The sequence below is a fragment of the Odocoileus virginianus genome, chromosome 33, assembly GCF_023699985.2.
Source record: "Odocoileus virginianus isolate 20LAN1187 ecotype Illinois chromosome 33, Ovbor_1.2, whole genome shotgun sequence".
Taxonomy (NCBI): Eukaryota; Metazoa; Chordata; class Mammalia; order Artiodactyla; family Cervidae; genus Odocoileus; species Odocoileus virginianus.
Window position 1 is genome coordinate 31159896 of NC_069706.1, and position 13305 is coordinate 31173200.

The following is a 13305-nucleotide window of genomic DNA, read 5'->3' on the forward strand; positions in this document are numbered from 1 at the left end:
ACTCCCAGAGTTTACTCAAACTCATACCCATCGAATCGGTGATGCCATCCAGCCATCTCTTCCTCTGTCGTCCCCTTCTCCTCCTGCCTCCAATCCCTCCCAGCATCAGGGTCTTTATAGGGATTATTATGGGGATTAAATTATATTTTAATATATATAAAGTACATAAGACAGTGCCTGAAAAATAGTAAAGCCGTCTCTCCAAAGCCATTGCTCATCCATGTTTGAATTCCTCCCCTCGTGGAGCACTGACTGCCTTCCCAGGAAGTTCGTCCAACAGCCAGATCCAACAACTTGACTCTAGGGCTTTAATATTTCTACGGTTCTAAGAACATCCATGCTATACCACTGTGGGGTTACTTTTGTCAGTTAGAATAAAACTAGAAGACAGGCCATTATTTGTCCCACCTCAACCCTTTTTTTATGCCAGGACAAACTTTCTGATACTCTTCCCATTGAAAGGTGGAGTCTAATTCCACCCACCTCCCTTTGGATCTGGGCTGGGCTTAATAACTGGCTTGATTAGTAAAATATCACAGAAGTGACTTCCACCCAGGTCTCTTGAACCCAGCCATCACCTTGTGAGAAAGCCCAAGTGGCCACATGGAGATGCCCCAGTGGAGGAGAACCCAGGCCCCTGACCAACAGCACCAGCTGAGCTCTGCCTGGCAGCCAGCACCAGCTTCCCAGCCGAGCGAGGGCTCCATCTTGGAAGTGAATCTTCAGCTGCACCATGCAGTCCATCCACGCAGCTGATGCCACATGAAGCAGACATACCCATCTCCACCAAGTTCCAGTCAAATTTCAAATTCATGAGCCAAATGAATAATCATCATTGTTCACAGGTTCTAAATCCAGAGGTGATCAGTTAAACTGCAATAAACAAATGAAACATCCTGAAAGAACTGAAACATCTTATTCTTTATCTGAGAATTACCCTTAACTCCTACAGAATAAGCTTATAAGGGAGCCACTTCCAGTTGATCTGAGTCGGTGCTGGGAATTAAACACTATAATCCAAGAGTTGATTAAAAGACTCTTCCTTATGACGAGACACAGCCTTGCCTTCCTTAACTTCATTCATCCATTCAACACTTATAGTACCTACCACCACCCACCAGGCACTATGCTTAAGACTATGGAAGAGAAAAATGGACCAGTCATTGTCTCAAGGACTTTATGCTCTAGCGGAGAAGAAGATCTGAAGCCTCCCAAATGAGGCAATGTGTCAAATGAGAAAAGAAGTATCATGCAGTTCTAAGAAAACTCAGAGAAGAAAGAAATGTGTTCTGCCTGGTGGGGGATGATGGCGCACTGACTCCAGAGGGATAAAAAGGATTTCCCACAGGGAGAAATGAAGGATAATGAGGTAGATAGAAGGAATTAGGGTCCATGAAAGGACCAGGCACTTTCAGGGTCAGTTAGGAGGCTGACGTGATGGGAGCAGCAAAAGGCGTGAAGCAGAATGATGAGGCTGTGAAACTAGCCTAGAGTTAGATCAAGAAGGATTTTGTAAGAGAAGAGTCTGGGTTTTTCCTTGAACACCTGAAAGAGCTACAGAGGGATTTTTGGCAAAGGCATAGCAGAAACAAACTTGCATTTCTGGGTTTCCCAGGTGACTCAACGGTAAAGCATCCGCCTGCCAAGCAGGAGACACAGGTTCAATCTCTGAGTTGGGACGATCCCCTGGAGAAGGAAATGGCAACCCACTCCAGTATTCATGCCAGGAAAATCCCATGGACAGATAAGCCATGGGCTATAGTCCGTAGGGTCAACAAAGAGTCAGACACAACTTAGCAGCTAAACAACATCAAGAACAGTCTGGCTGTAGTGACAGGAGCATATTGAAAGAGGGCAAACTGGGACCCTTTCCAGTAGCCGGGTCAGGAAATGAGGGGATCCTGAAATAGGGCAGTGGAGATGTGGAAGACATTTCTTTGGAAAAAGTTACAAAGCCCGTCTGAAGATCAACTGGGTGGGGCGGAGAAATCAGCCAAGGATGATCCCAGATTGTTGGCTGGGAAGGGTCCATTCAACTGCCTGCCAATGGCAGCAGGAGCAGGCCTGATGGAGGGGCAGACAAAAGTCCCCTCTGGCTCTTTTTAAGCAACTCACCCCTGGCTCTTGGGACATCCCAAGGCCTGATTCCATATGAAATGCTCGAATCTCTTCATTCCCATGATCCTCTGGTTTCCCCATTTCCAACAGGATCAGAGCGTACATCTGCTCTCCCAAACCCCACACCAAGAAAAGATGAACCCAGGGCTTCCCTGGTGGTTCAGCGGTGAAGAATCTGCCTGCCAATGCAGGAGACACAGGTTTGATCCCTGATCCAGGAAGATCCCACATGCTGTGGAGCATCTGAATCCTTGCGCTACAACGACTGTGCTCTGGAGCCCCGGAGCCCAACTACGGAGCCCAACTACGGAGTCCTCGCGCTGCGGTTACCAGGGCCGGAGTGCCCTGGAGCGCGCATCCGAAACTCTGAAACAAGAGAAACCACCACAAGAGGCCCACGCTCCGCACCTGGAAAGCAGCCCCCGGATTCCAGGGAGCAGAGAAAAGCCCATGCAGCTGCAAAGACCCAGCACAACCAAAAGTAAATAAATAAAATTGCTTTTTAAAAAAGAAAGAAAAGACAAACTCTGTTTAAGTTTTTTTCTATTAAGTATCTTTTTTGAGAATTACAACATCAACATATCAAGTACCCATAAAAGTACAGAGAATAATACAGAAGTCACCCATAACCTCACTTCTCAGAGAGATTGTTAATATTTGGGGATATTCCCATTCAATGTTTCTTCTATTTATACATATTTGCTTTATCTGATTAATTTGTAGTCTAAGCATTCGTCTAGGTCTCTCATATTTCCTGGAAAATATGCTTTGTTAAGTGGCTGAAGAGAGCCCAACGTGGGTGTACCTAAATTAAATTAATCCCTACCATTAGACATTTAAGCCGTTTTCATGCGTGTGGGGTTTGTTTTCTATTTGGTTTTGTTTCTGCTATGATAAAAACCTTGTGTCAAACATGCTTGTGTATAAATCTTGGGTGTTCTTTTCTAATTATTTCTTTAAGACAAATTTCTGAAATGATCCAAGGATTAAAAGATTCGAATATGTCCAAGATGGTTGATGCTCATGACAAAGTTTCCCGAGAGAGTGTTGTCGGGTCCTCTTGCCGACTGTGAAAGGATACACATGGCCACATTTTTTTTGGAGCCTACAGTTTCTGGAAGACATTTACTGACTCTTTCTTGGGGGAAATTTGAACCTTTTTCCTTCCCCATACCCTGTGATTTATAACCAGCCTGAGCCGGCTCAGCTCCACCAACGCTGTCATCACACACTGTCAACCAAATGGAATAAAACCCCTAGGGTCCTTGGGTCTCTGAGCAAACACCAGGGAACAGTGGCTAGTCTCTCCCGCTGCCAAAGGAACATGATGCTTTAATAACGCCCGAGAATGCTTTTGTGAAGTCCTGCTCCCCAGAACTTTCCCGCCAGGCCCAGGGCCCAGCCAGCTTATGGTCTGGGCCTGTCTTTCCTGAAATACCAAGTGGCCAAGTTCCTGGCCACCTCCCCTGCAAGACTCTCCCAAGCCCTGTGCGAGGACCATGCAGCATGCTAACCAACTGGTATCAAAGGAGCATGAAGAGCATGCCTTGGCCCAGACCGTGGACCCCTGTCCAAGGGCTGGATGAGTTTCAGCTGGCTGTAGACACACCAGCCCTCTCCAGTCCCTTCTACACAATATACAGAATGTCCTTCTCAAAATTAGACTCGCTGCTTAGTTGGGAGGGGGGGCGGGTTGGGAGGGAAGAGGTAGGATGATTTTAATCCCAAGCAAGTACAAATCACTGCAGAAGAGTCTACTACAGACCTGGCGAGAAGGGCTCCAGGCATGCTCAGACACTGAGCCGGGGCTCAGCCATCAGGGGAAGGGAGGAGTCATCTGGCTTTGGGAGGAGCCAGACCTGCTCGGGACAGGAATACCCACCACTTCTCAGAGGTAACCCCAGAGCTGGTGGCTGGGAGACAATGGCACAACCAAGGGGGAGCAGGCAATGCATTAAAGGTGGGGACAGGGGGAACAGGGCTGTGTTCAGGATAAAAGGCCAAAGCCAAGGGAAAGAGTTTTCATCACAAACTTCGGTCCAAGCCAGACAGACACAGAAGTGTTTTATTGTAGGAAGATCACTCTGTGCATTGAGAAGACTTGGAGGAGGCAAGACCTTGAGGCTGCAGGATGTTAGGAAGATGCTGTAACTGTCGAGGAGGGGGACGCTGAGGCCACATAAGAGATGGGTGAGGAGGGAGAGGGAAGAAAAACTCAGGAGATATCATGAGGGTGGAACTGATAGAATCTGAAGACTATGGGACATTCCACTGGGGACAGGTAACAGACTCCAATTTCCTCAACTGACAACAACCATCACAGGACTTGTGGCTAAGGGAGTTTGTGGAGCAAGTAAAATGACACGTGCCAAGTGCTTAAGTGTCTGGAGGACTTCCCTGGGGGTCCAGTGGTTAAGAATCTGCCTTCCAATGCAGGGGATCCAGGTTTGATCCCCGGTCGAGAACTAAGATCACACACGTTGCGGGGCAGCTGAGCCCATGAGCCACAGCTAGAGAGCCCGTGCACCACAGTGAAAATCCCGCGTGCCGCAACTAAGACCCAACGCGGCCAAATTAAATATTACAAAAGAGGACGAAAAGTGTCTGACTTTGTCTAACTCATTAAAGATGAGCTTCTAAAACACTGTTCACTTTCACCAAGAGACGGGAGCAACCTAAGTGCTCTTCGATAGATGAATGGATAAAGGAGACATGGTATATAGGTATATATAATGGGGTACTACTCAGACATAAAAATGAATTAAATAAGGCCATTTGCAGCAACATTAAAGGACTTAGAGATTATCATACTAAGTGAAGTCAGAGAAAGACAAATATCATATAATATTCACTGGAATGTGGCATCTAAAAATAATAGTACAGATGAACTTATTTACAAAACAGAAACAAACTCCCAGACATAGAAAACAAACTTATGGTTATGAAGTGGCAGGGTAGAGGGGATAAACAGATGCACACTACTATGTACAAAATTAACGACAAGGGTTTACTGTATAGTACAGGGACATATATTCAATATCTTATAATAAACTGTCATGGAAGAGGATCAAAAAAAGAATCTAGATATATGCATATATATGTATATGTATATATAAGTATATATATATATACTTGTGGCTGATTTGCAGAAACCAACACATTGTAAAGCAATTATCCTCTAATTAAACATTTAAAAAAAACAAGATCATTATTTTGTAAGCCTGCAGGTCAAGGCCAAGCATCTACAGGCAGGAATCACCCCATGCAGACGGCAGGTGAAGCCGCAGGAAAGGACAGAACCGCCCAAGGCAAACATGCACAGTGAGGAGACAGAGGAACAGGACACGGACGTTGGTGCCACCGATGCTAAGAAACTGCTTGGTGCGATCTGTGAAAAGGAGCAAAAAAGCAGCTCCAGTTGAACCAGGAGAGAATGTGTCACAGGAGCCAAGTAGGAAAAGCATTCTGAGAAGAAGTTGCCCAGGGCAGCTGATGGATCAAACAACTAAAAGAAGGATCAGGGTCTATTGGATTTAGCCACAAAGAGCTCTCTGGGCAGGATCTTTCCAGTGGTGTACGTGAGATTTCAGTAAATGGAAAGAACAGGATGGAAGATGTTCATTGCGTGCATGCTAGGTTGTCTCAGTCAAACTCTTTGCAACCCTATGGACCATAGCCTGCCAGGTTCTTTCTGTCTGTGGGGATTCTCCAGGCAAGAATACTGGAGTGGGTTGCCATGCCCTTCTCCAAGGGATCTTCCCAACCCAGGGATCGAACCAACATCTCTTATGTCTCCTGCATTGGCAGGCAGGTTCTTTACCATTAGCATCACTTGGGAAGATGTTCATTACCACATTATACGTCATGGAGAAAGAGGGGCACAACCTAAGTGCCCAGTCATAGGGGATTGTGTATATCATGGTACAACTATTCTGTACCTTCCTTGCTAGTATTATATAATGACCATTATAAAACAATTATTATATAGCAGAGTTATAAAACAGACATGGATTAACCCTGGACAAAGGAAGCCAAAAGACATGGGTGATAAAGAAATGCAAAATACAGTTTTTTTCCAAAGACATATGGTGATATAAGGAAAGAAAGCAAGCAAGTTTGAGAGATGTATTGAGACTGGAGAGTTCAAGAAAGGCAACAAAGATGACTCAAGGACTGGCAAACATAATGGAAAAACAAGGAAGAATAGAACGTGATCCAAAACATTACATGGTGTAGAATGCAGCTTTGTGACTGTATCAGGGGTAGTCATGGAAAACCCGAGGAAAGGCGAATTCTCATGAGGACTCTGTACTATAAACGCGTGCAATGTTCACCAGCTAGAAACCTCCATGAGGCCTGGGGCCGCGCCCTCCTGTTCTCTTTGGTCTTCCTAGTAACTAATGCATGGTGGGGCAGAGCTAAAGTAGAGTGAGAAAACATGGAAGACTGTGATAACGCAATGTGAAGTGAGGGGGGAGGGGAATCAAGATACATAAATACAGTATCTAAATTAGAATTGCAGTCATTAAAAAATGTGCACGGGTGGACATGGGGGCTGGGGGAAGGAGGGAGGATGAATTGAGAGAGAGGTGCTGACATATACACACTACCATGTGGAAAATAACTAGTGGAAAGCTGCTGTACACCCCAGGGTGCTCAGCTCGGGGCTCTGTGGGTGAAAAGAGGGGTGGGAGGGGCTGCGGGTTGGGAGGAAGGTCCAAGAGGGAGGGGAGATATATATACACACACACGCTGGAGAAGGGAATGGCAACCCACTCCAGTATTCTTGCCTGGAGAATCCCATGCACAGAGGAGCCTGGCAGGCTACAGTCCATAGGGTCGCAGAGGGTCGGACACGACTGCAGCGACTAAGCATATATACACACACATAGAGCTGATTCACAGTGTACAGCAGAAACTAACACAATATTGCAAAGCAATTATCCTCCAATTAAAAATCAACTTTTTAAAAAAGAGTCATTAATGCATAAAAAAATGTGCATGGCATGAAACAAGAGACAAAAATTTTTAAGAGTGCATTACGGTGTGGGATTGTGAATGCGGACTCTTTTCCTTCTGTTTGTTTCCTTAATTTTCCAGAGTGGTTTTATAGTAACACTACTTTTATAATGTTAAAACGTATGCAATGAAAAGGGAGGTGGAAAGAGAAAGAAGAGAGGAGAAGAGGGAGCGGGGAGGGGAGGGAGCGCAGAAGAGGATGGAGCCAAGTGAGTATGGACTGTGCAGCCAGTGCTTCGGCTTAGACCCCAATCAGGCCACCCACAAGCTGTGTAATCGTGGGTGAGCTCCTTAACCACTCTGCACCTCCGTGCCCTCACCTACAAAACAGACAGAAAACAGATCCGACGCTCTTCTGAGGAAGAAGCCCAGAAAAACTGTTTGTCCATCCTTTCTCACTGTGAGCTCCTGGGTCCCAGTCTGTGCCATTAACACACTGACGCTGTGGGGTTTGAATGATGCCAAATTTGTACTCGAGCTCCTTTCTTACAGAAATGTCCAGTCTGGGGAGGTGCCCCCTCCTCGAAAACTCTAGGAAACCTTACTTGGCTTCCTCAAGTCTGACCTGAAAGACCTGCTTTCGATATATATGATTTCCTTATGAAATAGGAAAAGCTAGGGATGACCCGGGTCCCCATGAGCCACTGTTTCCTGGCCAAGGCTGCAGGTAGGTAATCCTGCACCCAGCTGAAATAGATGTCCAGCTTTGACCTTGGAAAGCTGCACACATCAGCAAACTGTGAATAGGTTCTCCTTCCCAACACCCTGTAACACCACCGTTTTACCACCAGCAGGCCTAAAACATCCTGACAGAGTCAGTTCAGCTTTTCCCAGCCACCCCACGGAGAAAAGCACAAAGGGACAATCTGCCAAGGTCCAAAACAGCCCAGGAGGAAGTCTCGCAGGGCGATTTCCCTGCACCACTCGTGGGTATCAGCAGTCACCTCTTTCCCTTTCAAACTCATGGGGATGCGTGCCCCAAGACCCACATTCATTAGGTCCCTCCAAAAGGGAGTGGATCGAGGGTGGTTCTCCACCCATGGACTCAGTCCTGAACAACTCTCCTCAACCCTCACACTTCACCCCGCCGACCCCCAGAAATCCCAGCCACCACCTCCAGCACCCCCTTTCTTCTTTCTTCTCATCCTCCTGCTCCAACACATGGGCTGTGCTCCCAGAGCCCGCGGCTCCTCCTGGTGATATCTCTGCTATCATGGGACGTGGGGACACACAGGGAGTCGATCCCACCCAGGTGCCTTGTCCTTTCGGAGCATGGAAGCCCCCTGCTTGGGTATTACCGGCCCCTTCTGAAGGGGTCTCTCCCTGAGCACTCCAGTCGGATCCCCCGGCTGACCTTCTGTCCAGCTCTCCCTTTGGACTCCATCCCTACTGCACAAGGGGCTTCCCTGGCAGCTCAGTGGTAAACAACCCACCCTGCCAAAGCAGGAGATGCAGGTTTGATCTCTGGATTCGGAAGATCCCCTGGAGAAGGAAATGATGACCCACTCCAGTATTCTTGCCTGGGAAATCCCATGGACAGAGAGCCTGGGGTGGAGGGGCTACAGTTCACAGGGTCGCAAGAGTCGGACAAAACTTAGCAACTAAACAACAAAACAACCTACCGGTCAGTGATCCCACATCACAGCCGGCAGCCTTGTTTCTGACACTGAATGTCCTAGTGGGACTTCCATCAGCTCCTCCCGACTCAGCATCAGGTGTTCAAGGCATTCAGGTGTTCAAGGTACCGGGGTTTGCACACGGACTCTCTCGGGCGGGAGGCGCTGCCTCAGTCCAAGCCTCCTCTGAGAGGCAACAGTCTGTAAACTCCCTTATCTTCCCTTTGGCTTTATTTTTAAAACCAACTTCTCAGCTGACCTTGCTCCCCTTGGGGAGCCTGTAAAAATAATCTTGGAAATGAGGTGCAAAACACTTGGTGCCATGCCGGGCTCTCAACTGCATGCATTATACAAGCAACGAGCATCAGATCTTGGAAAGAGATGATCCTCAAAAGTTACAAAGAAAGAAACTGAGGTCCTGGAGAATCAAATGACTGGTCCAAGACCATTCAGCCAAGAAGCAATAGATTTCATGTTTCCAATTCACGCGTCCTGATTCCCGGCTGGTAATTTTTCTGCTGTGCCAAGCTACTCTGTAGAAGTAAAGACTCAGGAGTAATGTGGTTTCTTCCCCAAGGCGGGGAGCCAAGCCAGGCAGCCCAGCTTCAGATCCAGGGCAGACATCTCTTTGAAGTGAGGGTAACACCTCAGGGAATAAAAGTCTGTCTGCTCAGAAGTGATCATGTGGAATTTGGGGCCCTCCTGTAGAACCCACTGGCCTCTTAGCTCAAGCAGTTAACATGTGCTTTGCTGTCTCGTGGAGGGCTCTGAGATGAAACACAGCCGGCCGCCACACTTCCCAGCACAGCTGAAAACAGTCTGCGGGGGACTCTGGAGCAAGTCAGTCTCACTGGAATGAAAAACAGCAGATGTCAGAGTTAGCCAGCAGCCCCAGGAAACCCAAGCCCAGTTGCACTCAGCTCTGCCCTCGCAAATCATCCTCGGTCAAATCGCTCACTCACACAAGGCAGCCTCTTGGCTCCTGCCTCTCCTGCTGCCCCTGAGGCCTATCTGTGGCTGCCAAGCAAGCTGGAAAGCCGGAAAGCAACCCTCAAAGCACCTCCAGGACCATCATCCAGGAAGTTTCCTGGCTTCAGGTCAAAGGCTTATAGACTCATAGGACCTTTAAGCTTGCAGGGACCATCAGGGGGCATCTTATAAATGAGAAGACTAAGACCCTGACTCCGGAATTCAGCTTGGAGGCTTTGACAAGGGCCTTCTCCAAAGCTAACGCTGGCAAAACTGAGATCCCAGTGAGGCTTGTGTCAACCTTCTGGAAGGGCCAGGGATGAGTGCACAGAAAAGATGGGTGTATGGATAGATGGATGAATGGGTGAGTGAATGGATGGATGGATGGATGGATGAGAGGGTGAGTAAATGGATGGGTGAGTGGATGGATGGATGGATGGATGGATGGATGGATGGATGGATGGATGGATGGGTGAGTGGATGGATGGATGGATGGATGGATGGACAGACGGACAGACAGGGGGATGGATGGGAGGATGGATGGATGAATGTTGTGATGGATGAATGCAGGGATAATTGGATGGGTAAATGGATGGGTGAGTAAGTGAATGGATGGGTGGATTGACAGAAAGGAGGAGAGAGAGACAGAAGTAAAGAGATAGACAGAAGCAGAGGTGGGAGAGAAGGACAGAGATGGGAAACGAGGCAGGAACAGACCAGGGCACTCACCTAAGACTCTCTGACCCATGGGGAATAGTCTCAGCTCCTGGGTGACCTCCACTGTGGCTCTTTTCACCTTGTCTCCCAGGGCAAAGGTGTTACAAAGGCCTGGGCTGACCTGTCCTCATTGGTCGCCTCCCTGAGCCACTAGTGTCAGAGCCCAGGACCCCTTACCACCTCCCCCTGCACCTAGGAATTGCCTTGGCAACGGCCAACACCAGGAGGAGTTTTCCTTGTGATCTCCCCTTGTCTTTGGAATTGTCTAGAGATCACTTTCCAAACAGACCTACTCTTCCTCACTCATCTCCAAGATGATGCCAACTTGACCACATCAGCCAAGGCCAGGCCTCTCTGAAGTTCTTCCCCCTCCCTATCCCCTGCCACCATCCCAGACCGAGGCTTATCAGAAGGTGCTCACTCCTGGTGCAGGTCAGACTGACAACCTGGCACCAGGGACAGGTCCATGGGATCTGACCCTGACCCTCTTATTTACCAGCAGGGAAATTGGGGGGGGGGGGGGGCAGGATGCAATTCCTCACCTATTAATAAGGGATGTAATAACCGTTGTTGTTGGGTCCCTTTGGGACCCTGTGTTATCTGTCCTGGGCTGTTTTCCTGGGATCCAATCACCTGGGATCGTTTAGATTCCACTTCTCAAAGCTACTCTTTTTTTCTTTGGTTACTGGTCTTAAAGGGTACAGGGGAAGAGTGGAGGAGAGAAGTTCTCTCAAAAGCCACCAATCACCGACAAGGATGGGGTGCAGGAGAGAGGGGAGCCCAGCATGACGGCCAAGTTTGCTTCTGTCTTACTGTATCTCACTGTTCGCTGAACCCAGGGGAGACCAGGCTCGAGCGGAGAAGCTGGAAGAAGATGCAAGGAGCCTTCAGAACCGCATGCAGGCTTTATTTACAACAGCAAGGCAGACATGCTTCAGTCTCGTGGTTGACCCAGCAGACACACGGCCATAAGGCAGCCGCAGGGGCTTCTCAGGTGGTGCTTATGTAGGGCATTGTGCGTGCACAGCTACAAATGGTCTTAGCTGTTCCATAACCGTGTGTTTACAAAATGTGGGGCAAGAGCGAGAGGCTGTGGGGGCAAGAGAGCCTGACCACCGCCATCTTGGCTAATGTTCTCTTTCCCTACAGCTTCTCAAAGGGTTAGTGCCATTTTTCAAGAGTATCCAGAAGGATGATCGAGCTCTGAGGATGCAGAAGGAACATCCATGTGACCTTGCTGCAAAGCATCTGCCCTTTCTCATACCCCTCCCTCAGGTCTGCTTCTGGCTCCCTAAACCCCAAATCCAACCACCCCCCCCCCCACCCTACCCCTAGCCACTCATTCTAGGGGCACCGAGCTGACAACCGTCACTCACTCAGCCTTCCATATGCTCCTGCTCTATCTGGCTTCACAGAGGCCAATGAGGCTTCAAGCATCCTGACTTTCAGGGGTGGGGGGCAGCTGGAAGAATGGGACGGGGACATGGCTTAGGAGACCCAGGCAGCTCAGCTGCAGCAGCCTCTGAGTCCCTCCACACAGGAAGCCAGCTTCGGGATCTGCATTTTAACACCTGAAAGCTCCAAGACAGAACAGGAAGATAGAAGACACGGTTCTCAAATTATACAGGTACATCAATATTGCCTGGACCAGCAATCCACAGCCCTTTGGGTACCAGGGATAGGTTTCGTGGAAGACAATCTTTTCATGGATGGGATGGTTTCAGGATGATGCAAGCACATGATATGTACTGTGCACTTTATTTCTATTATTGCATCAGCTCCACCTCAAATCATCAGGCATTAGATCCCAGAGGTTAGGGACTGCTGTCCTGGAGACCTCTAGCCTGCAGAATTTCTCAGACAGAGTAGCCTCATGGGCTCCATAAGGCAGCAAAGAGTAGGACACGACTGAGGCGACTCAGCACACACACACATGCACACGCAACCTGGAGGACTGCTGAAGCACAGAACGCCGCCCCCACCTGACCCCCAGAGTTCCTGACTCAGTAGGTCTGTGGGCAGAGCCCAAGAATCCACATCTCTAACAAATTCCAGATGCCCTGTAGCTCCCAGCACTTAAAGAAAAGAGGGAAAGGATGGTTGCCCAGGATGGGGAGTCCTGGCTCCAATTTCAGGGAGAAGGAACACCCCATCTTGTTCATTGCTCTCTCCCCAGCGCCAGATGCAGGGTAAGTCTTCAACGAAGATTTGTTGGACTGACAACCCTAAATCAGAAAATAAAGGCCCCAAAGCCCAAGGCCAACCTCCTCTCTTTTGGGGCGGAGGAGGCAGCGCTGAGACAGACGGCCAGTTCCTGCCCCCATTCGCTCTGTTCAGCTCCCTTCCCTGGGGTGCGGCTTGAAGGACACACACGCGCCCACCGCATCCCTCCCTCCGGCCTCTGCCCCTGAGCTGGGAGCTGCCTCATTGACATGCAGCCCACACCACCGCAGGGCTCCTTCTGGATCACTGAGAAACGGGTCCGATTTGAAAATGTCAGGATCTCGTTAGCAATTCCAATGGCCACCGCGGTAATTACGCCCTTTCATGTTCCAGCGTGTTCCACCGCATCAGAACTGACACAAACACCTGGTTTTATAATATCACCGCCTGGAAATAAATGTCCAAAATGGTATGAAAATGTACTAGGAAGAGATTAATAACTGTTCTTCCAGGAAGAAAGATAGCCCTTTTCAACCAGTATATTATATATTTTTTCCTCTTAAAAAAGCCTCTCTGATAGCGTCTCTCCTTGAGGGGAAGTGAATTATATTATCACTCACAGGCCAGTAATCAGTTCTGTCAGCTGCAGGGCTGAGCTGCTGAAGGCAGGAGGGGGGCAGGAGGCGTCAGAGGGAGGCTGTTC